This window comes from Pinus tabuliformis, chromosome X, assembly GCF_031772625.1.
Source record: "Pinus tabuliformis cultivar Carrire ecotype Pingquan chromosome X, CPIR1, whole genome shotgun sequence".
NCBI classification, from domain to species: domain Eukaryota; kingdom Viridiplantae; phylum Streptophyta; class Pinopsida; order Pinales; family Pinaceae; genus Pinus; species Pinus tabuliformis.
Genome location: NC_142308.1, coordinates 987,959,033 through 987,986,480, shown reverse-complemented (window position 1 = coordinate 987,986,480; position 27,448 = coordinate 987,959,033). Strand labels below are relative to the sequence as shown.

General features: G+C 36.1%; 1 pseudogene; it reads left to right on the top strand.

The window, feature by feature from the left end:
• The first annotated feature begins 8,988 nt into the window (after positions 1-8,988).
• Positions 8,989-25,934, top strand: LOC149143039 (putative cellulose synthase A catalytic subunit 1 [UDP-forming]; annotated as a pseudogene).
• Positions 25,935-27,448: the final 1,514 nt, after the last annotated feature.

Genomic DNA, 27,448 nt, shown 5'->3' with positions numbered 1-27,448 from the left:
TTTTACGATATATGTGATTCTAGAAATTTGTAACTTTAAAATTTATCCCATAACACCTGAGAAACACATTTTAATTTTGTTTTAAGTTTGATGTATGTTGCAATGATTCAGCTGCAAATAGAATATAAGGAAGACAAGATAATACCAATCTTTTTAAAAATGATTTATTATTAATATTTATGCAAATATCATTTTGAAAATACTCCATTTTAGAGTAAACAAAGTATGCTATTAATTTTAAACTCTAATGGGAACAAAATACTTTAAATAAAAGGAACAAGGACATAGTTAATTTTCAAATTGCAATGGGAATAAAGGGAGCAGGAACATAGTATATTTTTTATTTTAAAATTTTAAGGATAATACAGTATTTTAATTAAAAGAACTAGGAACGGAGAATTAAATTTTAAAGGGAACAAAATAAACAAATCAAGAAATCAATATCAGATTATTTATTCTAACTAATAAGAGTAAAACATTTAACATGAAATTATTTTGTGAATATTCAATTTTTATATTTATTTAATGGAAAATTTATATTATATCTTTTTTTTGTAAATCAAAGTTCTATTATAGATATTAAAATACAAGTAGAGCATTTTATGATGGGAGGTGGCCCCACTTTTTCCATCTCATAAAGATTTGAGTCTAATTCAGAAATTGTCTGAGGGGTAAATAATTATAAAATCAAATTGTGCATGCATTATGAGAAAAATGGAAATTTGAGTTTAATTCAGAAATTCTGAAGGGGATAAAGAATTATAGAATCAAGTTGTGCATACATTATGAGAAAAATGGAACCTTCCCAAATGGGTTGAAGTGCAAATTTTCCCATGGACACAATGGCCTTAGGCCTTTATCAACTTCATCAAGTGTTTTATCAGGTGCAAGAGTTGGAACTCATGCTGATCTTAGTCCAGTGAGGAATTTGATGATGTAAATCTACTCAAATCTGAGAGTTTTTTTTTTCTTTTTGTATTTAGATGTATGTACATTCATAATTACAAGGTTTCTTTGTTGAAACCCAGAGATTCAAGTTGAATCCCTTACTGTTTCTCATCAAACTAGATGTATTTAATTTATCACTTGCACATTCATATGTAGTTTTTCTAATTTATCACTTGCACATTCATATGTAATTTTTCTTTATGCATATACCGAGCGAAAGCTCTTGTTACTATTTTGCATAGATTACTAGCCGACCAATTTTTAAATTACTTCATTTTGTAAATATTCATTCTATTGTTACGGTTGTAACTAGTTTCTTGATGTCTATTTGACTCTCTGTTCTATAAGCTCAAACTTAGTCAATGTATGGTTACAATTATTTTCTTATATTTCTAGATTGGAGGTTTATGAGTCATTAAACCTCATAGTGTAATAAGATCTAATTCAAAGGAGTTTGAAGGAGTATAGATGCGTGACGTAGTGTGCTCTGTCACAAGAAATGATTGAATTTCTTGTAAATGAATGGAAGGAGGAAAAAATATATGGACAAACCAAGTTGTCGTACAAATGATTGAATTTCTTGTAAATGAATGGAAGGAGGAAAAAATATATGGACAAGCCAAGTTGCCGTACAGGTAGACATGATAGTTATTTTACATTAAAATTTAATATCAATTGAATTGTCTTGAATATAAAATTTAAGACAAAAGTAGTTTGAGACAAAAACATTTTAAGACAAAACTTTATATTTAAGACAAAAACAGTTTAAGACAAAAATATTTTAAGACAAAACTTTATATTTAAGATGAAAACAGTGATATTTTAAGACAAAACTTTAAATTTAAGACGAAAACAGTTATATTTTAAGACAAAACTTTAAATTTAAGACGAAAACAGTTATATTTTAAGACAAAACTTTAAATTTAAGACAAAAAAATTTTGAGACAAAAATATTTTAAGACAAAACAGTTTAAGACAAAACTTTATATTTAAGACAAAAACAATTTGAGACAAAAATATTTTAAGACAAAAATAGTTTAAGATAAAATTATTTTAAGACAGAACCTTATATTTAAGACAATGACCACTTAAAACAAAACTCATTTAAGACAATTAACAATTAAGACAAACATATCAATTTAAGAAAATATTATCTAACAACTGCAAAATTGACTTTGACAGTGCACCCTAAGTCCGCCAGCTTGCAGGCTACTACTGTCTCGCGCCTATATCGAGGTTGTTTTTTCACTTACCATTCACTTTATCTTATATAAAGACAACAATTTGTTGGGCTCTTCGTTTTGTGGGTGTAGCCAACTCTGAAGAACCCAACAACTTTTCCTCACAAGATTTCCTGGACATCAATTCTACTTATGTCCCTTCGATCTTTGTTGATACGATTAGGGGCAATTTGTTTGTCATTGCATTCGGTCAGTGAGTCACTTTAGTGCTTACTATTGTTGACCAGTTGATAAACTAACTAAGTTGTGGACTCCTTCTCTTGGTTATGTGATTAAGCCTCAAGTTTAAATTTCCCTTAGTATGCATCCCCTTAGACTTTGGATCTATCTCAAGGTAATCAGATGCAAGAAAGACTGCAATGGGGCTAGCTAACAATTGGATGGAGAGTTGAAGTCCTTCCTTCATTTTTCAGTCATAATTAAACACACAGATCAATAAGTGTGCATTGCTTATGTGTATTTCCTTATGGAGTGCGATGAATCTTGCTACATTGTGATTGGTGCAATATCTTGCGTGTTTGTAAATGTAAATGAATGTCTGAGTTTTGACGCTTACTGTGTCTTTGTGATTAGAACGGTGTCATGTATGCACATGAATTTTAAAGTGTGCCTAGGATATGCTATTCATTATTATGTGCATGGTGAATGCGTAATTATGTGTTCATATTCATTCAGTTGATTTCCAAATTTATGGGTATACTTAGTTTAACCAATCCCTATGCTATTTATTCTGTCAAAACTAAGAATTTAGGTATCAAGAATTGGGCCATGAGTCTCCTTAAAACTACAGGAGGGTGGGAGAACAACAATTGTAGTTCTTCTTTATGAACCTATCCTAGGTTTCTTTTTAGTCCATATACACTATGTTTTTAAGGTCGAGAGGAAGTGGGAGAACATGACTTTGTTGACATGTTAGTAGGTCCAACACCTAGTGGACACTGGTGAAACCACACCCTAGTGGAACTATATTGTGTGTATAGACACCAACCATAATCCATTGACCCCAGTGATCAAATCTGAGGTAAGGGCAGGGTCTATACACTTGGCCAAATGTTGTTTTATTTTGGGTGAGAATCATAAAGGCCAAGAGAGTGGTCCAGGAAGAACTAGGAGTGTTGGGAACATTATTAGCTTCCCATCGCTGAGATATTTGTACCCTACAACACAAGTCCTTATTAAGTACCTTTTGAATATGAAATCCATTGTAGGCGACTGTCAAATTCATTAGCTAGTAATTAAGGAGAATGTTAAGAGTACCTAGCCTATCCATTCGTTCTCGTAGATTATTCTTTACCTCTTTAAAAGTGACAATCTCCTACTCAAGTATAAAGGATAGCTCATATGTCTTTTGTTCTTATAATGTTGTTATGATTGCTCTACCTATTCTCTCATTTGGACATTTTCAGTAAAAATTTGATGAATTAGTTGTTGCATTGAGTCCAATTGGTCCTCACTTTTGCTTAGGCAAGCTAGTTGTGGGTGATATGTTGCAGAAAAATTCACAAGGGAGGGTTACTTTGTATCATGTCTTTTAAGGGTTATTTTGTGTCATGTCTTGTATTAATCCTTAGTTATATATTAAATAATTATATATTCTAACAAGGGGCATTATTTGTAAACATGGTTGCCTTTGTGGCAACATCGACATCAAAATGATTTCCCTTCATAATACAATATTTGGTTGCGCACATATCCTAGGTAGTGGAGTATCAGATTTGCCATCAATCCATCCTTGGTATCGAGATAGACAAGGACCCTCCCATAAAACATTTCCCCCATCTTCAAGTATGATCTATCAAAGTTAAGATAAGTATCGAGGTCATCCCTTATACATTGAAAGACATCTTCCATCTAATGTTGAAGGGGGGCACTGGGGAGCCTTAATCATATTGGCCTTGCACCTAGTTATTCTCGCTCAACGTCAAAGAGGGGATTCCACCTTTTCAAATACACAGGGGGCATTTCTATGTTCCAGTAATGCAAGAGAACCCAATTCACATGTCCCTCTTTACTAAATTTGAAAGAAAACCATCCTTTGGGCATGGTGCATACAGATGGAAGCGCATCTAGAATGTGTTCCCAATTCTCCTACACCCACCTCCTCAAACGCATTGCAGAGTAGTGCCTGCCTCTAATTCTTCCGACCAAAACCCTTTCAACTATAGACATAACTTCATCTAATCTGATAGCCTCCCCTAGTACTAATGCTTGGTTCCTATCTTTTACCTTGGGGCATTTTATCTTCCTTGCCTTCTTCTTTTAGCCTGTCGCTGAAGCATCTTCAAAGGGTGTGGTTGTGTCTTGAGGGTTTACCCTCGACAGATCCTCAGTGCAAGGAAGACCCGGGTTTGGTGATCTGCCTTCATGCCCTACACCATGACCAAAACAAGAGGGAAAACCTAATGAGCCAACAATGGAATTGGGAGAGATTTGAGCCTTTCCTTGCTGAACTATCGACAGGTCTTCTGCATGACCATCCACATTCCCCACAAGAGCCCCCGAAAATTCCCCTTAAATCTGCAGTTCTTGGCAGAATACCACTATGTTTTCCTGAAGGCTCTAAACATTAGAGTCGATGATGACAAGTTCGAAAGTTTGTAATGGGCTGCTAGGGTTTAAGTAGGCCTCGATGAAATTTAGGGCCTCAATCAAGAAACCTAGTGAAAGAGATAGTTGTTCGGTCAAATCCGTTGATATTGTTGTTTGGATATCAGATGGCACCTCCTACCTAACCTAATCACACCTAACCTAGTCACAGTAAAACAAATTAAACTTTGAGTTCCACTTTAATTCTTCCTGCAAAGTTTTTACCACAATCTTAGAGGACTTTGGTAAAATAATTTCGTTGTTGATTAGTCATGCCATTTTGGTGTAATAATACTTTTACATACCATAGAGTACATAACTCCATGAGTTTGATTTTTGTATTAGTCGGTATTGAATATTATTAGTATTTCTTTAATCTTTAAATTGCGATTGTTCATATGTGGCAACTGGATATATATAATTAAATATGTTATTGGGTATTAGTTCTTTGTTTCTTGAAACCATTTGCTTCCCTTCCATGGTCATCTCTTCTCCTGCTGCTGCAACAATATCTTCCTCTGAACATTAGAGTCGATGTTGACAGGTCCGAAAGTTTGTAATGAGTTACTAGGGTTTAAGCAGGCCTCGATGAAATTTAGGGCCTCAATCGGGAAACCTGGTGAAAGAGATAGTTGTTTGGTCAAATCCGTTGATATTGTTGTCAGGATCTCAGATGGCGCCTCCTACCTAACCTAGTCACAATAAAACAAATTAAACTTTGAAGTTCCACTTTAATTCTTCCCGCTAAGTTTTTACCACAATCTTAAGGGACCTTGGTAAAATAAGTTCGTTGGTGATTAGTCGTGACATTCTGGTGTAATAATACTTGTACATACCATAGAGTACATAACTCCATGAGTTTGGTTTTTGTATTAGTCGGTATCGAATATTATTAATATTTCTTTAATCTTTACTGAAACTATACTGAAACAACAAAATAACCATACTCATATAATGCCCAAGCTAATCATCAAAAGATTTAACTAGTGTCAGGTCTTTGGCGTTGGAGCCCGACAACTCAGTTTGAGGCAAGCAGGGGATATGTTTCTCTATGCATGCAAGGAAAGCATTTTGTTGTTGGATTTGGTGTTGAATTAACTAAAATTCCTTATGAATTTCTTGAATTTCATCTGTAGGACCTGAAATGCTTGTAATACTCATTATCAAAGCCTTCACTAGAAGGGTCTTCACCAACCAAAATATAAATAAAGATTGTTGGTACTAAGAGCAACAACCATGGGTATGGCCCGGGTCTGGAATCATGTCCCCCAACTCCTCCAAGACTGGTCGTTGACCTGGTTAACAACCTTTGCTTCCCATTCATCAATCGTGTGGTGGGCGCGGGGGTGGGTATTAGTTATGTATTCTCTGGAAGTTGCTAAGATGAATCGAGTTTTGGTCCCATGTCCTTGACCTCTGTTAGCACAAGATTTCCCACTCCCACGGCCTCAGCCTTGACCTCACCCCCAACTTGCATTATGAGTGCGACCTTGGTGTGTGGTTGGAGAGCCATGAACTTCGATTGATTATTGTTATATGGAGAATTAAAATGTACCAATAACGCGAGGCTCCAACTTACAAGTCTCGCAATGCGAACAACAAAAAATTGATCGAGAGGATTCCCAGGATGGATGAGCCCACAAGTCAGTCTAATTAAGGAGCCTGTAGGGTCTACAGGAACATAAACACGACAAAGAAAACCATTAAACCTCACTCTAAGGAACATATACTAATTATCTTCATCGATTTGAATTACGAACCCATCCTAATTCTCTTGTAGGTTCTTTTATGTCTGGTGCATGAATTCCTCATGAGAATAAGAAATATCACCCATAAACAAGTCACAAATTGCCTTTCTCATAAATTTCATGGAAATAGAGTTAGAAGTGTAAGGCTCTATCTTGTCCTTTATAAAAACCTAGGAAGTATCCATATCCCAAGGTTTCCAAACTCCTAGGTAGTTGGGATTACTAAAATCAGTCAGGGGCTTCCCGTTGAGAGGCCTCCCGACCCCCAATATGTAGGAAAGAGGGTGAACCCCATCCCATCCATTCATAGGAGGGCTAAACTCTACATTAGTCCATAATGTCGTGTCTGGACTGACCATCCCCAACCATATACAAAACATATATATCACAGAAAGCATTGAATTCATAGGGAAGCCAATCTGAACATACGAGGAAGGACTGAGAAGGAGAGGAGGCATCACACCTTCAACTTCCTGAGCTTGGGTGAAACTTCCATTTCTGAGAACTTCCTTAGAGAGATGCCTATGCCACCGAAAGCCTGCGAAGGAAACAAGTTTTCCAGTTGCTACAAGTCTGAACATATTCAAATCCAAATACACAGAATACCCTCTCCCTCTGTGACTTAATTGCCTTGACATCTTATGCGTGCTAAGGTTTGTGTGGGGGTGGCCATGCCACCACCCTCACTATACCTTCAATAATTGTGTGGTGGTGGTGTGAATCCCACCATGCTCCTCCTCTAGAATCTCACCTCGATCGAGGGTAATTCATAATGATGATGCTTGTTTTTTATTTTATTTTTTACCATGGTGGATCGGTAACTCATTGGTGTGATCTAGGCTAGCCCTAGATTAAACCTTCCAATTTCCACTATACCACTAAGAGTATATCCGATCTTCCTATAAGATGAATAGACCAGGAATATATGACTTAGCAAGAGCTGAGACGTCTCATAGCTGACCATAAACAGAGTAACTCCCTAGGGCTGGTTATTCCTCTAACCTCATCAAGGAATTGAACTTAGGTGGAGAGGGAGTTAATGTCCGGTCTTAACCACTCGGTTAACCTTGAGGGTTAACTCAATTGGCCGAGTCCTTATTATATTGTCTTACAATTGGCACTAGCTCACTTAGTTAAACATTACTTTATTTAGGAATGGGTCTTGATTTCAAATTTCTTTGTCTCCTAGTAGAACGACCTAGTAATTGGCACACTGGGATGTTATCTTCTCCACCCGTTTTGCTAATGAATTTATAATGACATTTTATATGCCATTCTAATGTGTTGGTTAGGGTTGCGACTTAAAAATAAAAAAACTATTATAATTGTTTTAATAATGAAGTTTTATAAAAAAATTATATTAATTAAGTTTTTTTAAATAAATTTACAAAGATTTTTTATATTCAATGCCAATGTGTTGGTTAGGGTTGCAACCTAAAACGAGATTATGATAAGTGATTTTAGCATGGGTTTTTGACTTATTAATAGGGTTTTATGTAAATTTGACATATTAATGATCGTTATGGTCTAAAATGAAGAAGATAATGTGTATATCCTTAAAACGTTTAATACACAAGTAGAGTGTGCTAACTAAAATTACAACCTAAAATTAATGGGATAAGGTGTTCACAACTTTACAAGAAGGTTGTACATGCAAGTATAAAACATTAGTTCGGGATATGAGCTAAACTCAAAAATGTGTTTGCCAATAAATCTCAAATACAAATATGAGATGTTTGGTAAAAACATAATTGAGAATATGAAAGGTTTGGTAAAAACATGATTGAAAATAAAAATTAAAGTATGGTTTATTTTTGAAAAAGATTAAATGTATAATTATCACATACTAATCAAAATTCAATTACAAATATGACATGTTTGGTAAAAACATGATTGAAAATATGACATATTTAGTAAAAGCATGATTGAAAAAAAGAAGCATGACCTTTTTTTTTATGTATAACTATCCCATATTAATCAAAATTATGGTTTAATTCATAAAATTCAAACGAATTAACTTTTCATATATTAACTATAATAGAATAAAAAATAAAACATATATTTTTATATTTTTTATTTTTTTAATATGCTAATTTAACAAATTTATTAATCTATATTTTTTCTTAAAACACGTAAATTAAAGTTATAATTAATCTCAATAATCATATATAAAATCATTAATGAGCTGGATTTGTGGACCCATGAGTGAAGAGCCTAAATTTTATGGGTTTTTTAATTGTTTTTCTAATTCACGAGAAGCGTCAGACATATTTTTGGTTCATTTTATGAAGTGGTATTGGGAATAGAAGGGGTCTCAGAGTTATGCACAGTTTGGTGTAGAGTGGGGGTGTTGAGCACAATGTGGATATGGGTTCTGCCCACCACTGCAAATTTTTTTGAAACATTGCCTGAGATTGCATAAAACAAAAGCATTCAGATCAGGAGATTAACCCAAGAGTCACACAATGGAGGCCAGTGCTGGTATGATTGCAGGTTCTCACAAGAGGAATGAGGTGGTTTTGATTCGCCATAAAACGAAGAATTGTGTAAGTTTATTCAGTTGCAGTTTGCTTAATTTGCTAGAATTTATCTTTTTTCTCTTTTGGATCCGGCATTTGGGCTTGTACCCTTTTGGATTTGCATAAGGAATTAAGCTTAGATTGTTAATAGATGTGGGATTCCTATGATTTATTTTACTTGTAAGGATGTGAGCAATGGGAAGCTTAGCAGAAGAGAATTAAGCCCTCTGTTGCTTCTATAGAGTTTGAGGTTGTTCTTCCACTATTTTGGAACATATCTGGCCTCAGTTTCCAGTTTTTAGGTTGGGTATTAACCAGAGGTAATGCTGGATGGCAAATTTTGGACCTGGATATGAAAATATATTAACTTGGGACATTTCATTTTAGTTTTATCAGAGTACCCACTTCATATTTTCGGTTGAAAACAGTCCTACATTATAACTTGTTCTAGAGAACCCCTGATAGGGATTGGGCTTGGGAGTGCAATTGAGAAATGACATTGCATTGATTTTTGGTCCGATAATACCTTAGCAAAATTATGGCGGTTGGGTTCCCAAAAGTCCAAGTTGAACTGAGCTGAGACTTAAAACAGAATAAAAATAAACACAATAAGCTGACAGTGCAATTTAATCAGAATGGAACAATTATCATGAGCACACAAGACAACTCAATCGACCTTCTCTTTTGGTATTCAATAATAATGCTAATACGATGCAAGCTTATAGGATTTACAGACTCAGATCCCATGACTTAAAGACTGATGAATGGTTGACTAGGTCAAAACCCTAACATGATCCTATATTAGGCTATCAATGGTCTCTCTGATTCAGCAGAGCAGCACAGAGAAGAGTGGCCCAAGTTGTAGATTTGATTTTTCAACTTTTGTTTGTTTGGTTTGTGTAATTGAGACTAGGTGTTTATTGGTGTGAAGGTGAAGCCTCTGAAGCACTCAAGCAGCCAAGTATGCTAGATTTGTGGAGACAATGTTGGCGTGACAACAGATGGGGAGCTCTTTTTAGCGTGGAATGAATGTGGATTCCCAGTTTGTAGGCCTTGCTACGAATATGAGTGTAAGGATGGAAACCACTCTTGTCCTAAATGTAAGACCAAATACAAGAGACACAAAGGTCAACATATATATTTTTGTTATTTTGGTGTTTAGCAAGTCATGGAAGCCCCACATTGCACAAAGGATATACTACACAAATGATGGTGGCATTTTTGCAGATCTGGATTATGGGCATTTTAGTCCAGTTGGTTGTCTGCTTAGCAGCGTCTGGGTAGTAACTGATAGCTGTATTTGATATTGGGTGTTTTTCCACAGGGAGTCCAAGAGTGGAAGGTGACGAGGAAGAAGACGATGTTGATGATTTGGAGAATGAGTTCAATTACACTCGTGGTGGAAGAGATGACAAGAAACAAAGGGCAGAAGCGATGATGCAGTGGCAGATGCATGGGCAAGGGGAGGAGATCAATTCGGTTACCTCTTCGAGACAGGATCCTCAGACTCCAATTCCTCTTCTCACAAATGGTCAACCGGTATAGTGTCTAATAACTTCTAAGAAAACTGCATTGTCATTCTCCTTTAGTTGCATTTGTGGTTGGAATTGGGACCTGAAATGTGACTGTATGGGCTACTATTTACAATCAATTTAGCTTGTATGGATTTAATTGTAATTGTAATTGTAATGCCTTTTGGCAGGTTTCTGGGGAGTTTCAAGATGTCTCCCCCGAGCATGTTCAAGTCATTTGTGACAAAGATCTATTGCAATGTTCTGGCTTTGGCTTCCATGGTTGACTCATTAAGGAAAATGCTTGTATATTAATAGTCATTTAAATTGTTGTGTTAAATCGTTGCTCAGTGAAATCTACGCATGCTCTTGCTTCCTTGGCCTTTATCGCAATTTAGCTACATCTTGTGATTAATATTGTGGATAGCAAGCAATTATGTTCAAACTTCAAATGCCCTTATGGTGATTGCTAGAAGTTTGTGGTTAGACTAGTAACCATTTGGTATTAGGTTTTCTATATTTTATTTAAAGTTTACTTTCGTATGAAGTTGATTATGTAATATTTGTGACAGAGATATATGGCAATATTTTCACTTTGGTTTTTATGGTTCACTCAATAAGGAAAATGGTTATAAAGTAATCGTCCTTTTTAATGTTTGTTTTAAATAGTTTTGCTTCATTCTTTGCATAGATCTTTGCAGTAGCAACACAACTTTGAAAAAAATTTCAAGCATGGATTGCTTGAATTTGTTTATAGCTCAATTTTATTTTCTATGTTATTTGACCTTTCAACTCAACTCACTTGACTTAATCTCATCCCATTAAATCATTTTCAATGCATCTTAGTTTTTTTTTTGCTTTGCCAAAAGCCTTAGCCTAATAAATTTAGGCATGGGACTCTATGTTGAACTAAAATAGCCATTGACCACTTGAAATTACTATTAGATGAGGTGGAGTCACTTCTGAGTCTTTTTCACAAATTTGCCATTTGACAATTATTTCAAATCTGCGAGTGGTAGCCTTTTCAAAATTGTTGCCATAAGCCTAGTTTTCTTTGCATTATTTTAGACTCGATTATCTAACAAGAATAAATGAATGTTTATCTCATAGTGTCGACTTCTTTCAATAATATTGATATGGTGACACCCATTAATAAAAAATAGGGGTACTAGCTTTTCAGATGGGCCATTATTAGTTATAAATCAAAGCATGGTCGATAATGGTCTGATTGGGCATGAGTATCGACACTACATAGATGACTAAATTCAAATTCGTTAGTATCATAGGATCTTATAGGCTATGTCATGACCGAAATTCCAAAAACTGATTTTTATGTGCTTTAGATTAATTATTTTATGTTTTGATTTTTAATTTTGGTTATACGATTATGGTTATGGTTAAGGTTGTAATTTTTTATTATTTAAAATGTGTTTTTGAATGGGCAAATGGATTCAATACTGAGTTTATGACACACTTTCCATCTGGGGAGTTTCAAGATGTCTCCCCTAAGCATGTGCAAGTCACTGGTAGTGGAGATGGAAAGTGTGTTCACTCGGTCCCCATGCTGATCCTAATCAACCAGGTATTTGAATTATTTATGTAATATCAACTATATTTGTTAATTATAAGATTGAAGATTAAACCAAATAAATAACAACATAGCCTTGAACTGACCTCGGGATTTCACTGGACAACTATGTTCATTTGGGTTTTGAACTGATTATATATGGATTCTTTCTGTGGATTTCATGATGCATTTTTACAGTGCAAGTAAGGATTGTGGACCCTTCCAAGGACTTGAATTCTTATGGAGTTGGGAATATGGACTGGAAAGAAAGAGTTGAAAGCTGGAAGCTTAAACAAGAGAAAAATATGCTTCAAATGACCAGTGGGGGTAGATACGCTGATGGCGAAGGGGACATGGAAGGCACCGGTTCCAATGGGGAAGACTTCCCAATGTATGCTACTTGTAACAATTCATGGAATGGAACAATCTCTCCTACTAATACTTGCTTTAAGATTCAATATAAGAATATGGTTCTTCCTTGTCGAATTCTTTTCTTGTAAATCTTGAGTTTTTGGAGTGATGTTATGATACTAAATTTATTTTGATAGTAATTTTATTTTATTGATTCGTTTCTGTATGTGTGTGTGTCAGGGTTGATGACACATGACAACCTCTGAATAAGTGTGTGCCTCTTCCTTCCACCAAACTTACTCCTTACAGGATTTTGATTATTCTTTGGCTCATAATCGTGGGAGTTTTCTTTCAATACCGAGTATCGTCACCTTTTAATGATGCATACCCACTTAGGCTGGTCTCCGTGATATGTGAGGTCTAGTTTGCCATGTCATGGATTCTTGACCAATTTCCTAAATGGATGCCCATTAACCGAGAAACATATCTTGGCAGGCTTTCTTTGAGGTTAGTTTTCCATCTTGAGGAGTATTAATAAATTAATAATCCCTGGCATTTAGCTTCAGATGTGGCCATATTACTTTTAGGATTATATATTCAAGAAGCCACACATTTAAGGTTGTTAAAGCAGCTAGCATGTGTATTGTAGAAACCTTGTGGGTGAGATTGAATTTCTTCTTTCGCAATTTCACAGGTTTGACAGAGAAGGAGAGTCATCTCAGTTGGCTAGTGTTGATATTTTTGTCAATACAATGGACCCTCTTAAGGACCCTCCTCTTGTCAAAAGCCTTAGCCTAATAAATTTAGGCATGGGACTCTATGTTGAACTAAAATAGCCGTTGACCACTTGAAATTACTATTAGATGAGCTGGAGTCACTTTTGAGTCTTTTTCACAGATTTTCCATTTGACAATTATTTCAAATATTCCAGTGGCAACCTTTTCAAAGTTGTTGCCATAAGCCTAGTTTTCTTTGCATTGTTTTAGACTCGATTATCCAGTACGCATAAATGAATGTTTATCTCATAGTGTCAACTTCATTCAATAATATTGATATGGTGACACCCATTAACAAAAAATAGGGGTACTAGCTTTTCAGATGGGCCATTATTAGTTATAAATCAAAGCATGGTTGATAATGGTCTGGTTGGGCATGAGTATCGACACCACACAGATGACTAAATTCAAATTAGTTAGTATCGTAGGATCTTATAATCTATGTCATGATTGAAATTCCAAAAACTAATTTTGATGTTCTTTAGATTAATTATTTTATGTTTTGATTTTTAATTTTGGTTATACAATTATGGTTATGGTTAAGGTTGTATTTTTTTATTATTTAAAATGTGTTTTTGAATGGGAAAATGGATTCAATACCAAGTTTATGACACACTTTCCATAGATGTCTCCCCTGAGCATGTGCAAGTCATTGGTAGTGGATATGGAAAGCGTGTTCACTCGGTCCCCTATGTTGATCCCAATCAACCAGGTATTTGAATTATTTATGTAATATCATCGAGATTTGCTAATTATAGAATTGAAGATTAAACCAAATAAATAAAAACATAGTCTTGAACTGGTCTTGGGATTTCACTGGAAAACTATGTTCATTTGGGGTTTGAACTGATTAGATATGGATGCTTTCTATGGATTTCATGATGCATTTTTACAGTGCAAGTAAGGATTGTGGACCCTTCCAAGGACTTGAATTCTTATGGAGTTGGAAATGTGAACTATAAAGAAAGAGGTTGAAGATGGAAGCTTAAACAAGAGAAAAATATGATTCAAATGACCAGTGGAGGTAGATATGTTGATGGAAAAGGCGACATGGAGGGCACCGGTTCCAATGGGGAAGACCTCCCAATGTATGCTACTTGTAACAATTCATGGAATGGAACAATCTCTCTTACCAATACTTGCTTTAAGATTCAATATAAGAATATGATTATTCGTTGTTGATTGTTTTTCTCATAAATCTCGAGTTTTTGGAGTGATGCTATGATAATATATTTATTTTGATAGTAGATTTTCTGTTATTGATTGGTGTTTGTATGTGTGTGTGCCAGGGTTGATGACACACGACAACCCATGAATAAGGTTGTGCCTCTTCCTTCCACCAAACTTACTCCTTACAAGATTGTGATTATTCTTCGGGTCATAATCATGGGATTTTTCTTTCAATACCGAGTATCGATGCGTGTTAATGATGCATACCCACTTTTGCTAGTCTCCATGATATGTGAGGTCTAGTTTGTCGTGTCATGGATTCTTGACCAGTTTCCTAAATGGATGCCCATTAACCGAAAAACATATCTTGACAGGATTTCTTTGAGGTTGGTTTAACATCTTGAGGAGTATTAATAAATTAATAATCCCTAGCATTTAGCTTCAGATGTGGCCATATTACTTTCAGGAACATATTCAAGAAGCCACTCATTTAAGGTTGTTAAAGCAGCCATCATGTGTATTGTAGGAACCTTGTGGGTGAGATTGAATGTCGTATTTTGCAATTTCACAGGTTTTACAGAGAAGGAGAGCCATCTCAGTTGGCCAGTGTAGATATTTTTATCAGTACAGTGGACCCTCTAAAGGAGCCCCCTCTTGTCACAACAAATATTGTTCTGTCTATCCTTGTTGTGGATTATCCCGTCGATAAAGTTACATGCTATGTTTGTGATGATGGAGAAGAAACGTTGACTTTTGAAACACTTCCAAAAACTTCAGAATTCACAAGGAAGTGGGTGCCATTTTGCAAAAAATATAGTATCGAGCCCAGGGCTCCAGAATTCTACTTTGCCTAGAAGATTGATTATTTTAAGGATAAAGTACAACCTTCGTTTGTTAAATAATGGATATCAATGAAGGCAAGTGCACATTTGATCCAAAATGGATTCAGCATAGCCTCCAAATCAAAAGTCTTCAAACACAGGTGAAAGTGGAATCATGTTGAAGTGCTCGTGAATACAAAGCCAACGTTGCAAACAGTGTGTAAATCTGAATTTGGATGAGAAAATTAGAGCCAATTAAAGATTAGGTCAAAAAGTCAACGCCTATGTCAGTAGGACATGTGGCACCCTGGGAAAGAGTCACAGGTTCTTGATGATGTCAGCACAGAAGGTGATGTGGCAGTTTGCAATTGGTTCACACCATAGGCGATGGGATCAATGAACAAGGGCAGAGATCGTTCGATAAAAGGAGATTGACGCATATCGCATCAAAACATGCAAGCAAGTTATCCTGGAAAACGGACACGATGAGATTATGCATAAGAAGTTAAACTCCTTTAAGTTCCGGTAGGGAAGTGGTAAGTGGTTTATTGCGTGCCTTCAAGGCAGGAAATGGTTTTCCAAAAATTTGCGCGATTCCACTGCGGTCGACATGTAGCATCCTGAAACCACTTTCTTGCGTGCCTGCGGAGAATTAGCAGACGTGCTAGTTGGAGCGCGAGAGCACGTGATAGCCATTGGATCCCTCAGGACAGATCGATGGTGAAGATTGTCTAGAATAGTTGATAAGCGAGAAACGATAGCTGTCAGATTGTTTGTTCTCGAGATCAGCGCCAAGAAAAGGCCAGACAGTCGGGGTCCACTCCACGCCCATGGGTCCTTTCGTTTACAGTCCGTTTCTGTTATAAACATATTGTTCCACATTTATTGCAATTTGTAATTGTACGTGTTATATAAACACCATAACACAAAAAATTTGATAGGAGAGTGTGTTGTGAACCGTTCCAGGGGTTCTAGAGGTCAGAGTGACCAAGTACGATCGAGTGTATACTCGTTTCGACTCGAAGATTCGAGCTGAAAACAGTTGTGAGATCCATTTTCATGTTTGAGACTCTATTTTTGAGTTCACACCTGTAACAACTATTTGAATACATAATAAAGAGGTTAGCACTGGAAGCTAAAGGATCAGGAGATGTAGCCAGGAAGTCTGGTGAACTCCTTTATCAATTTTGGTTGTGTTGATGTGTTTTCTTGTGTTTTTATAATTTTTTAAGTGTTTATGTTATTTGCAATCTTATCGATCCATTGCACTAAGTAACATAGGAAACTTCACACATAGTCTGTAATACCTTTTCCAATGTCGGGTCAAGTGGTATCAGAGCATTAAGGTTTTTAAGGTTTGACAAGTTTGTGTGGATATTTGAATCCTTACTAGGTTGAGGCTCGGATGAGGTGAAGGTGAACTTGTTGAGGTGAAACCAGAGATTGGAGGGTATTTTCACGAAGAAGGATGGTAGATGAAGCTCCACTTGGGTTAGAATCCAAGTTCTTGGATAGTTTCATGACGATACGTGCCACGGTGGAAGAAATGTATAATGAGTTTAAAAAGGGAAAATGTGAAGGTACTTCATCACCTAGACTAGACAAAGGAGCAGAGGAACCTTTTCTTTTTGGCCCTCTAGATAAAGAAGATAAAGGAAAAGGAGAAAAACCTCCACCATCTCCTCCATCATCACCATCATCGTCATCATCATCGTCTTCTTCTCATAAAACTAGTCCTTCTAAGAAGAAGAAAAAGAAAGCCTCTTTGATCAAGTTAGATGTAAAATTTTATTTGCCAATCTATGATGGAGAACTTAACATTGAAAATCTTGATAATTGGATAAGGCAAATTGATGTATATTGTAGGGTGAAGAAAGTTGATTCAAAAAGGAAGAAGATCCATCTAGCCAGCCTTCGACTTGGAGGAACCGCACTTGTGTGGTGGGAAGGCAAGACACAAGCAAATCTCCAAAAGCATGGTAAAATCATTTCAACTTGGAATGAATTTGTTTCTGCCATTAAAAAGAAATTTTATCCTTTGGCTTATATGAACCAAGCAATGATCAGTTGGAAAACACTACATCAATTGAAGGGTCAAAGTGTTCAAAGTTATACTCAGGAATTTCGTAGAAGAGCGTTAACATTAGGCATATCATTGGACTCACCAAAGATATTGTTAAAATATATAGGTGGTCTTCACAGTTATTTGAATCATACTATCCTTATGTTTAATCCCACTAGCTTAGATGATGTATCAGTTCAAGCAACTCATCTAGAGGCTAGAGGTAAAAATGTAACCCCAGATCTTGGGAAATCATCCAAATCTACTGAAAGCAAGAATAAAGGCAAGAAGAAACTAAAATGGAAGGAGAGGAAAACAAACACCGTGAAGAAGGATAAACCTTCATGCACTCATTGTAAGAAGTAAGGACACGATGAGGCACACTGCTGGTCTTTGCACCAAGAATTGAATCCTAAGAAGTTAGGGAGTTAAGAGAAAAAGAATGATGTTGTTATTCAAAAGGACTTGGGATTAGACTCAGGTGACGAAACAATGGTTACAGGTACAGGTATAAAAGGTAAAGATTCTTAAGCATCTACAAGTAATTCTTCGCATTTTGTTGATAATGAAAGTTATGAGAGGAAAAGAAATGAGCTATTTCATATTAGAGTCATTTCCAAGCGCACTAAAATTGATACTTTATTTAATAGTGGGTCACAGGGTAATTTGATTTTTGAAACAATTGTAAAGAAGTTGGGTCTAGAAACAAAAAATCATAAAAAGCCATATCCATTAGGTTGGGTGTGTGATAAAACAAAGCTACAAGTTACAAAACAATGTAAACTTTGTTTTGCTATTGGGTCAACATTTGTAGATGAGATTGAGTTAGACATAGTCCCATTGGACATATGTGGAATTGTATTAGGAAGTCCATAGTCGTATGATAGAAAAGCTATCTTCTATCGAGCTGAAAATAAGTATCAACTCACTAAGGATGGAATTGAATATATTGTAAGGGCTCATAAACTCAAAGATAACTTCACTCTCATAAATTCAGGACAGATGAAAAGAATTGTAAATTCAAGTAAGCAATTTTTACTAATGATTGTAAAATCAAAAGATCTTGATAAATCCGATGCATTCCAAGGTTGTAATCCTATATAGAAAGAAGATCTAGTTAAAGTTGTTTCTGATTATGATATTTTGTTTCAAGAGCCTAAAGGGATTCCACCCAAGCGAGAGATAGCACACGAAATTTATTTGTAGCAAGATGCTCCACTACCTAACATTGGAATGTACAGGTTATCAGCTCTAGAGAATGCAGAGATAAAGAAACAAGTACAGGAGTTTCTCAATAAAGGGTTTATTCGACCAAGCACATCACCATGCAATCACCTATTGTGTTGGTGCGAAAGAAAGACGATTCATGGAGAATGTGCATTGATTTTAGAGCACTAAATAAAATCACAATAAAGAATCGTTATCCTCTTCCTAGTATTGATGATTTATTAGATCAATTAAAAGATGTAGTTTACTTCTCTAATTAGACTTGCGAAGCAGCTACCATCAGATCAGAGTTCTAGAATAGGATGTATAGAAAACTTCTTTCAATACAAAGCAAGGACTTTATGAATGGTTGGTTATGTCTTTTGGCTTCACTAATGCTTCTGCTACGTTTATGCGAGTCATGAATGATGTATTTAGACCATTTATTGATGATTTTGTAATAGTCTATTTAGATGATATTCTTGTTTTTAGTAGGACATGGGATGAACATGTAAAGTAGATTTTAGATGTTTTAAAAAGAGAAAATCTCTATATGAAACTGTCAAAATGTGAATTTGGCAGAACATCTTTGAATTATTTGGGTTATATTGTAGGGGGTGGTGAATTGAGATAGATCCCTCTAAGGTTGAAATCATTGTAAAATGGCCTAAGCCCAATACTGCTACAGAAGTTAGAAGTTTCTTAGGGGCAGCGCAATATTGGAGAAAGTTTATCACTAACTTTTCATTGATTTAAGCTCCTTTACATGCTTTGACAAGGGTGAAACAGGTGTTTCAGTGGGGAGGAAAACAGCAGAAAGCCTTTGACACATTGAAAGAAAGGATCAGTACAGAGCCAGTACCAGCACTGGCAGATCTTCAACATACATTTGAGATTGAGACAAATGCAAGTGAATATGCCATGGGGGCAATGTTGATGCAGCACAAGAAGCCTATATGCTTTCATTCTAAGACATTTACATCAACAGTAGTTAACTATCTTGCATATGATAAAGAATTGTATGCATTAGTTCAGAGTGTTAAAAAGTGGAAACATTACATAATGGGGAAAGAAACAGTCATACACATAAATCGTCAACCACTTCAATATTTACACTCACAAACTAAATTGCAACAGTCAAGACATTACAGGTGGATGGGTTTTCTACAACAATTTCATCTTGTTATCAGATATAAGAAGGGCATACATAATAAGGTTGCAGACATGTTATCAAGACCAATTATAAATGCATCCACTATACTTGAGCATAATTCAGTAATTCATGAAAGTTACATTGAACAATATGCTCAAGACACAAATTTTAAGGACGTATATGCAACTTTAAGTCATGGAAAGCAGGTAGAAGAATTGGATTATTATATAAAGGACAAACTCTTATATCATTTTGGAAAGTTATGCATTCCACAAACTGAAAGAGTTAACATAATTCGAGAAGCACATACTTCTCTCATATCAGGTCATTTTGGTGTAAGTAAAACAGTTGCACAATTACAAAGGTTCTGTTATTGGCCACGAATGAATGAGACAATTTCTAGATATATTAAAGGATGTACTATGTGTGCTACAAGCAAGCCAAGTAATAGAAAATTAGGCTTGTATACTCCACTTCCAATTCCTTCTTGTCCTTGGGAAAGTGTTTCCATGGATTTTGTTGGGGGATTGCCAAAGTCTAGAAAGGGTCATGATTATTTGTATGTAGTTGTGGATAGGTTCAGTAAGATGTGTATTTTGATACCATGTAATAAATAGGTCACAGCTGAACAAACTGCAAAGTTGTTCTTTCAAAATGTATGGGTTCATTTTGGGTTACCCACTTCTATTGTGTCTTATCGAGATTCTTGAATTGTTGGGAAATTTTGGTCAAGTCTATGGGAGTTAATGGACACAAGGTTAAATAAGAGCATGACATTTCATCTGCAAACAGATGGTCAGACAGAAGTAGTCAATAGGATAGTGATATAGTTGCTTCGAGGATTTTGCAGCAAGCATCCCAAACTTTGGGATGAGCATCTATGTTATGTGCAGTATTCTTACAACCATGCAAAACATTCTTCTACTCGGATATCTCCTTTTGAGACTTGTTTTGTTTTTATGCCAAAGTCTCCCTTGGATTTTGTCTTTGGTAAAGACATAGCAGTTGATGGACATAGTGATGTGGACAAAGCAACCAAGTTCATTGAACAAATCTCGGAAATTCACCAAGCAGTGCAGGAAGAGCTAGAAAGAAGCCAAGCAAAGTATAAGGCGCAACATGACAAGCATCGAGTTGAGCATAGTTTTCAAGTTGGTGATCAAGTCTGGTTGTACATCAGCAAAGAAAGACTGCAAGGGGAAGGTAAAAAGTTGAAACCAATTCGATATGGTCCTTTCAAAATACTTGATGAAATTCATGAAAATGCTTTCCACCTAGATCTACCAGCTTATATACAAATCTATTTAGTCGTAAATGTTGAAAACTTGAGGTTGTATGAAAATTCATTGATTGAAGGTCCCGAAGAGCAAGGTCAGCTACCTTCCATTCAGGATCTGTTTCTCGAGTATCTCAATGAGTTACAGGAGGACACAGTTCTTGACAGAAGGATAAGAACTTCGCGACGGGGGAATGTTGAGTATCTTCGAGTTGGAATCAAAGGTAAAAATCCAAGTAAAGCACGATGGATAGATATTGGAAAGTGAAGGAACTTTATCATCACTTTCTCGATAGCTAAAAAACCCCAACTTTTGGTGGACCAAAAGCTTCCAGTGGGGAGGAGTGATCCAAAATGGATTCACCATAACCTCTAGATCAAAAGTATTCCAATACAAGTGAAAGTGGAATCATGTTGAAGTGCTTGTGAATACGAAGCTAATGGTGCAAAAAGTGTGTAAGTCTGAGTTCGAATGAGAAAATTAGAGCCAATTAAAGATTAGGTCAAAAAGTCAATGCCTATGTCAGCAAGACATGTGGCAACCCGGGAAAGAGTCACAGGCTCTTGATGATATTAGCGCAGAAGGTGATGCGGCAGTTTGTGATTGGTTCATACCACAGGCAATGGGGTCAGCGAACAAGGGCGAAGATCGTTCGATCAAAGGACATCGAATCATATCGCGTCGAAACATGCAAGCAGGTTATCCTAGAAAACGAATGCAATGAGATTATGCAGAAGAAGTTAAACTCCTTTGAATTCTGGCAGAGAAGCGGTAAGTGGTTTATCGCGTGCCTTCAAGGCAGGAAATGGTTTTCCAAAAATCTACACGATTCCACTCAACGGTCGACGCGTAGCATACTGAAACCACTTTCTCGCATGCCTTTGGAGAATTAGCAGACACGCTACTACTTGGAGCGCGAGAGCGCGCGACACTCGTCGGATCCATCAGGACAGATCGACGGTGCAGATTGTCTGGAGTAGTTGATGAGCAGGACGCGATAGCCGTCAAATTGTTTGTTCTCGAGATCAGTGCTGAGAAAATGTCGGACGGTTGAGGTCCACCCTATAGCTGCCGGTCCTTTCATTTATAGTATTTTTCTATTATAAATGTATTGTTCCACGTTTATTGCAATTTGTAACTGTACGTGTTATATAAACACAATAACACAAAAAATTTGACAGGAGAGTGTGTCGTGAGCCATTCCAGGGGGTCTGGAGGTCAAAGTGACCAAGTACAGTCGAGTGTATACTCGTCTCAACTCGAATATTCGAGCTAAACACAATGGTGAGATCCATTTTCATGTTTGAGACTCTATTTTTGAGCTCACACCTGTAACAACTATTTGAAGACATAATAAAGAGGTCAGCACTGGAAGCTAAAGGACCAGGAGATGTAGCCAGGAAGTCTGGTGAACTCCTTTATCAATTTTGGTTGTGTTGATGTGTTTGATTGTGTTTTTATAATTGTTTAAGTGTTTATGTTATTTGCAATCTTATCGATCCATTGCACTAAGTAACATAGGAAACTTCACACATAGTCTATAATACCTTTTCCAATATCGGATCAACATTAAAGTATCCAAATGTAAGAGCTACTTCTATTGGTTTATCGGTTTTTCTTGCCCTTGAAATCTTCCATATTTTTGCCAATATCAGAGGGAATATGAAGAGTACAAGATCCGGATTAATGCTCTTGTTGCCAAAGCACAAAATGTGCTAGAAGAGGGATGGACCATGCAAGATGGAACTCCATGGCTAGGCAACAACACTTGAGACCATCCTGGGATGATCCAGGTATTAGATACTCATCTTTTACCCCAGAGTCTTATATTTCCTTTGTAGTCTATATCAATACCATAATTTTCTCTCCCTTTTGTTAACATGCTTATAAAAATGTTGCAAGTAACAGAAATTAGTACTATTGAATTTTTCACTTTCGACTTCAAGTATTCTTAGGTCACAGTGGGGGAGTTGAAAATTTTTGCAATGAATTGCTACGGTTAGTTTATGTATCCCGTGAAAAGAGGCCTGGTTTCCAACACCACAAGAAAGCCAGTGCAATGAATGCATTGGTATATTCCTAGCTATGTACACGTCTCTCTTTTTCTGCTAATTTACTCATATGAAATTCATTAATTATTATGTTGATGCTAATGATTGTTATCCATTTCTCCACTTAGGTCTGAGTGTCCCTTTGTCCTCACAAATGGCCTCTTTCTATTGAACCTTGATTGTGATCATTATATAAACAACAATAAAGCTATTCGCGAGGCAATGTGTTTTCTAATGGATCCAGTTCTTGGGAAGAAAACTTGATATGTATAGTTTTCTCAGAGATTTGATGGCATTAATCGACTCGATCAATATGCTAATCGTAACACTATGTTCTTTTATGTAATCATTGATCAACACCCAAAATGTTTCTTATATGCAATTACGCAATTTTCATATAATTTCAGCCTGGCATATTAATTTTGAAATATTTTCAGGTCACCTTAAGAGGTTTTGATGGTATCCAAGGGTTTTTTTATGTGGGTATAGGGTGTTGTTTTAATAGACAAGCACTCTATGGTTATGATCATGTTCTCACTAAGAAGGATCTTGAACCAACATGTTTTCTGAGATGTTGTTGGGGATCTAGAAAGAAGAGCAGAAAATCAAACAAAAGGTATGATGACGATAAGAAGAGAACCAAGCGAACTGAATCTACTATACTCATCTTTACTTTGAAAGACACAAAAGAGGGTGTTTAAGGTGAGTCCATGTCCAAACCAGTGATTTGTATTTTTTGACAACTCATTTACCCTTAAACATTGTTCGCCCTCACCCTTCTTTGAAATTGCATATTGTAGGATTTGATGATGAGAAATCATTGCTCATGTCCCAAAGGAGCTTAGAGAAAAGATTTGGTCAATCACCAGTGTTTATTCAATCTACCCTCATGGAAAATGGTGGTCTTCCACAATCTGCAAATCCTGCTTCTTTATTGAAAGAAGCCATTCATGTTATCAGTTGTGGATATGAAGACAAGTCAGAATGGGGAAAAGAGGTATGAGTAGAGGTGGATCTGCATCTATTTGATGATGCTGTGGATTTTTTTTAGTTCATTGAATTAGTTTTTTCTATAGTGAAGTTGTATAAACATTTTTCCTGAATGTGCATAAATTCTCTTCAGAATAAGGCAACATTTTGTTTAGGCAACCAAGCACCAAGCAACTGTTCTTGAAGCAAAGATCTAATATGAATGGGTTCTCATATTTTGTGCAAATTGGGTGGATTTATGGTTCTGTCACAGAAGATATTTTGACTGGGTTTAAAATGCATGCTTGAGGCTGGATTTCAATATATTGCATGCTTGCACGTCTTGCATTCAAGGGATCTGCACCAATCAATCTTTCAGATCATTTGAATCAAGTGCTCCGATGGGCCCTTGGTTCTATTGAAATTTTACTGAGTAGGCATTGTCCAATTTGGTATGGCTACACCAATTGCAGAGGCTGGCATACATCAATACCATAGTTTATCCTCTCACATCCCTCCCACTGGTTGCATATTGTACCCTGCCAACTATTTGTCTTCTTACAGGGAAGTTTATCATTCCTGAGGTAAGATTGTCAACCCTTACTGACCTTAATCTTGTCAAGCTTTACTCACCTCTAATGCAACCTGTCTTTTAGATTTTTTTTGGATTTTGTTCTCATACAATGCTTCACATTTTTCCCCTGATTTTTATATTTATTTTGATCTGCAGATTAGCAACTTTGCAAGTGTGTTCTTCATATTATATTTTATTTCCATTTTTACAACTGTTATTCTAAAGCTATGCTGGAGTATAGTTGGCATCGATGAATGGTGGAGGAATGAGAAATTTTGGGTTATTGGAGGTGTATCAGCACATATGTTTGCCATCTTTCAAGGGTTACTGAAAGTTCTAGTGGGGATTGACACAAACTTTACTGTCACATCAAAGTCTTCAAATGAAGATGGTGAATTTGCTGAGATTTATGTTTTTAAGTGGACCAGTCTTCTCATCCCTCCAACTACTTTGCTTGTGGTAAATCTTGTTGGTGTAGTAGCAGGTGTTTCCCAAGCTATTAATAGTGGTTATCAATCTTGGGGTCCATTGTTTGGAAAACTGTTTTTCTCTCTATGGGTGATTGTTCATCTTTATCCATTCCTCAAGGGATTAATGGGTCGCCAGAACCGGACACCAAAAATAGTTATTGTTTGGTCAATTCTTCTTGCGTCCATATTCTCCCTGCTTTGGGTGAGGATAGATCCTTTCACAACAAACACAGGATCATCATCAAACACACAACAATGTGGTGTAAATTGCTAAAACCCCTGTTAGTGTTCGTTAGCAGCAAATAAGGAGGAACTAAAAACACATCTGAGGGCCAAGAATATCTCAAATTCATTTGTATCATCTGTAGATAATAATATTTGAGAGGGAGGGGCTTTAAGCATATTGCTTTCTAGCTAGTTCCAGCATAGGGACTAAACCTTGTACTTTGTCTTTGATTGATAGTTAAGATTGTACGGTGCAGTTGGTTCTCTGTTTCAACCAAGATAGCTGAGGTTTACTTGAAGTCATGCCTGTCCTAGAACTGATCTGATGCCACAGAATAGTGGGCAATGGATTATATGGTTTGATATTGAAGAATGTATTTTACAAAATATTTATTCATTTTTAAGTGACATTCCTGTCATGGACAAAATTATGGCATGTCTTAATTGAATATCATCTTTTTTAAAATGTGAAGTGGTCAATATCAAATAATTGTGTCATGTAGGAGCAGTGGCAGTTATTAAGATTTTAGGCATACACAAGTGCCTATGAAAATGGTAAATGTATGTTGTTTGTTCGTTTCATAAAATACAATTATAAGTGCCTAGGAAAATAGTAAATATACGTTGTTTGTTTGTTTCATAAATTAATAACTATGTTCAGAAATCATTGACCCCATCTTTGATGACTCCATTGCATCCAAAATGTTAGTTCTGCAGTGCGTTAAATAAGATGCGTGTTTTGACCTAACCCTGAATCATCTAAATTTGAGATTTTTTTAAAAGTCTTTGTTCTAGGTTTCTATTTAAATTTCAGTGAATGGCAGTTTTAACTCTGTTAAACTTTTTTATCAGAGAACTTGCTTAGCACACGATTCTTCATCTTGCTTTTGATACATTTAGCTGTCCATAACATTTCTCTGATTGTATAAAGAGAACATTACTGCTAGATGCCCAAGCTCTTCTTCTCAGGCAATGTTGCAAGCTAAAGAGACAATGTTCCGGCCCCTTGTTGCAAAAGTTCCATTGGAAAGGAATTTTGATTGTTACCAGGTGTCATCTATCTCACCAAGAGAAGAATCTGTTTTGTGCGATATTTGTAGATTGCCAGAATCTACTTGATCAAACATGATTTGTGTTTGCAATTACTACTAGGTAATCTAGCTATTCCTTCCTCTATTTTATTTTTATCTCTCTATTTCCTGCAGTATTGTTACACTGGATTATAATGAGTATCTTAAAATTTTCATGTCAACATTATATTGCAAGTAGCAGTTCACCAAGATTACTATGGTATTTTAAGGAATTCTTTTGGAGGATGGTATTGTCAGCCATGTGAAGCTTTAAACTGGCAATACCAACTCCAAGGCATGAGGAGTCCAAATGTAGCTAGCCATGGTATGCCTGGTTGTGGTATGAACTGTTCTCTATGTGGTGGTTTTAAGAGGACTACTGATGACCAGTGGGTTCATGTATTTTGCGCTGAGATAAAAATATCTGATTGAATGGTGTTCACTTTAGAAGAATACAAGAAGTTAATTATGCAAAATCGTATTGTTGATTTTAGCTTGTGTGTTAATGATTTGGTGAGGAGAAATATATTTTCTCCCTTATGGTATCTTCATTTCCTTCATGAACCTACAGTGTCTGTTGGAGAATACATTCAGGAGGGGTCAAATGGAGCTTGTTAAACGGCTGGTATGTTTAAATTGAGATGTTGCTTCACTACCAGTAATGCATATAAGTTTGAGCATGTTGAACTGTTTTGTTTTACTTGTTCTGTGCATGATTGTTGCATCTGGATTCTGTCTAGTGAGATGTTGTTAGAGACCTCTATTAGCATCCCCAAATCCCAACCAGTCTTTCTGAGAAGACATGGGTAATGTAAAATTGTATTTGCTTGGTAGTGCCAGCCTTGGTGTTGGCAAGCACTATTGTGATCTAGTTTCATGCCCCACTGTTCTCTTTTATTTCTAGTATCTTGTTACCTGGAGATGGAGGACACAATTACCATTATAGAATATAGTTTTTCCTAAATTTTGTTTCTTTGCTTCTCTTTGTCGAACACAAAAGAAAAGAGCAACAAGATTTGTTGTATCTAGATACAATCTTAGGAAGGTATTTAGCTTTTGCAAGATTGGATACCTGCTTGAAGAAAGATCACAAAATGGTCCTAGATGTTGATGGGATGCAGGGAATGGATTGAGTGTTAGGTCAAGCCTTTCA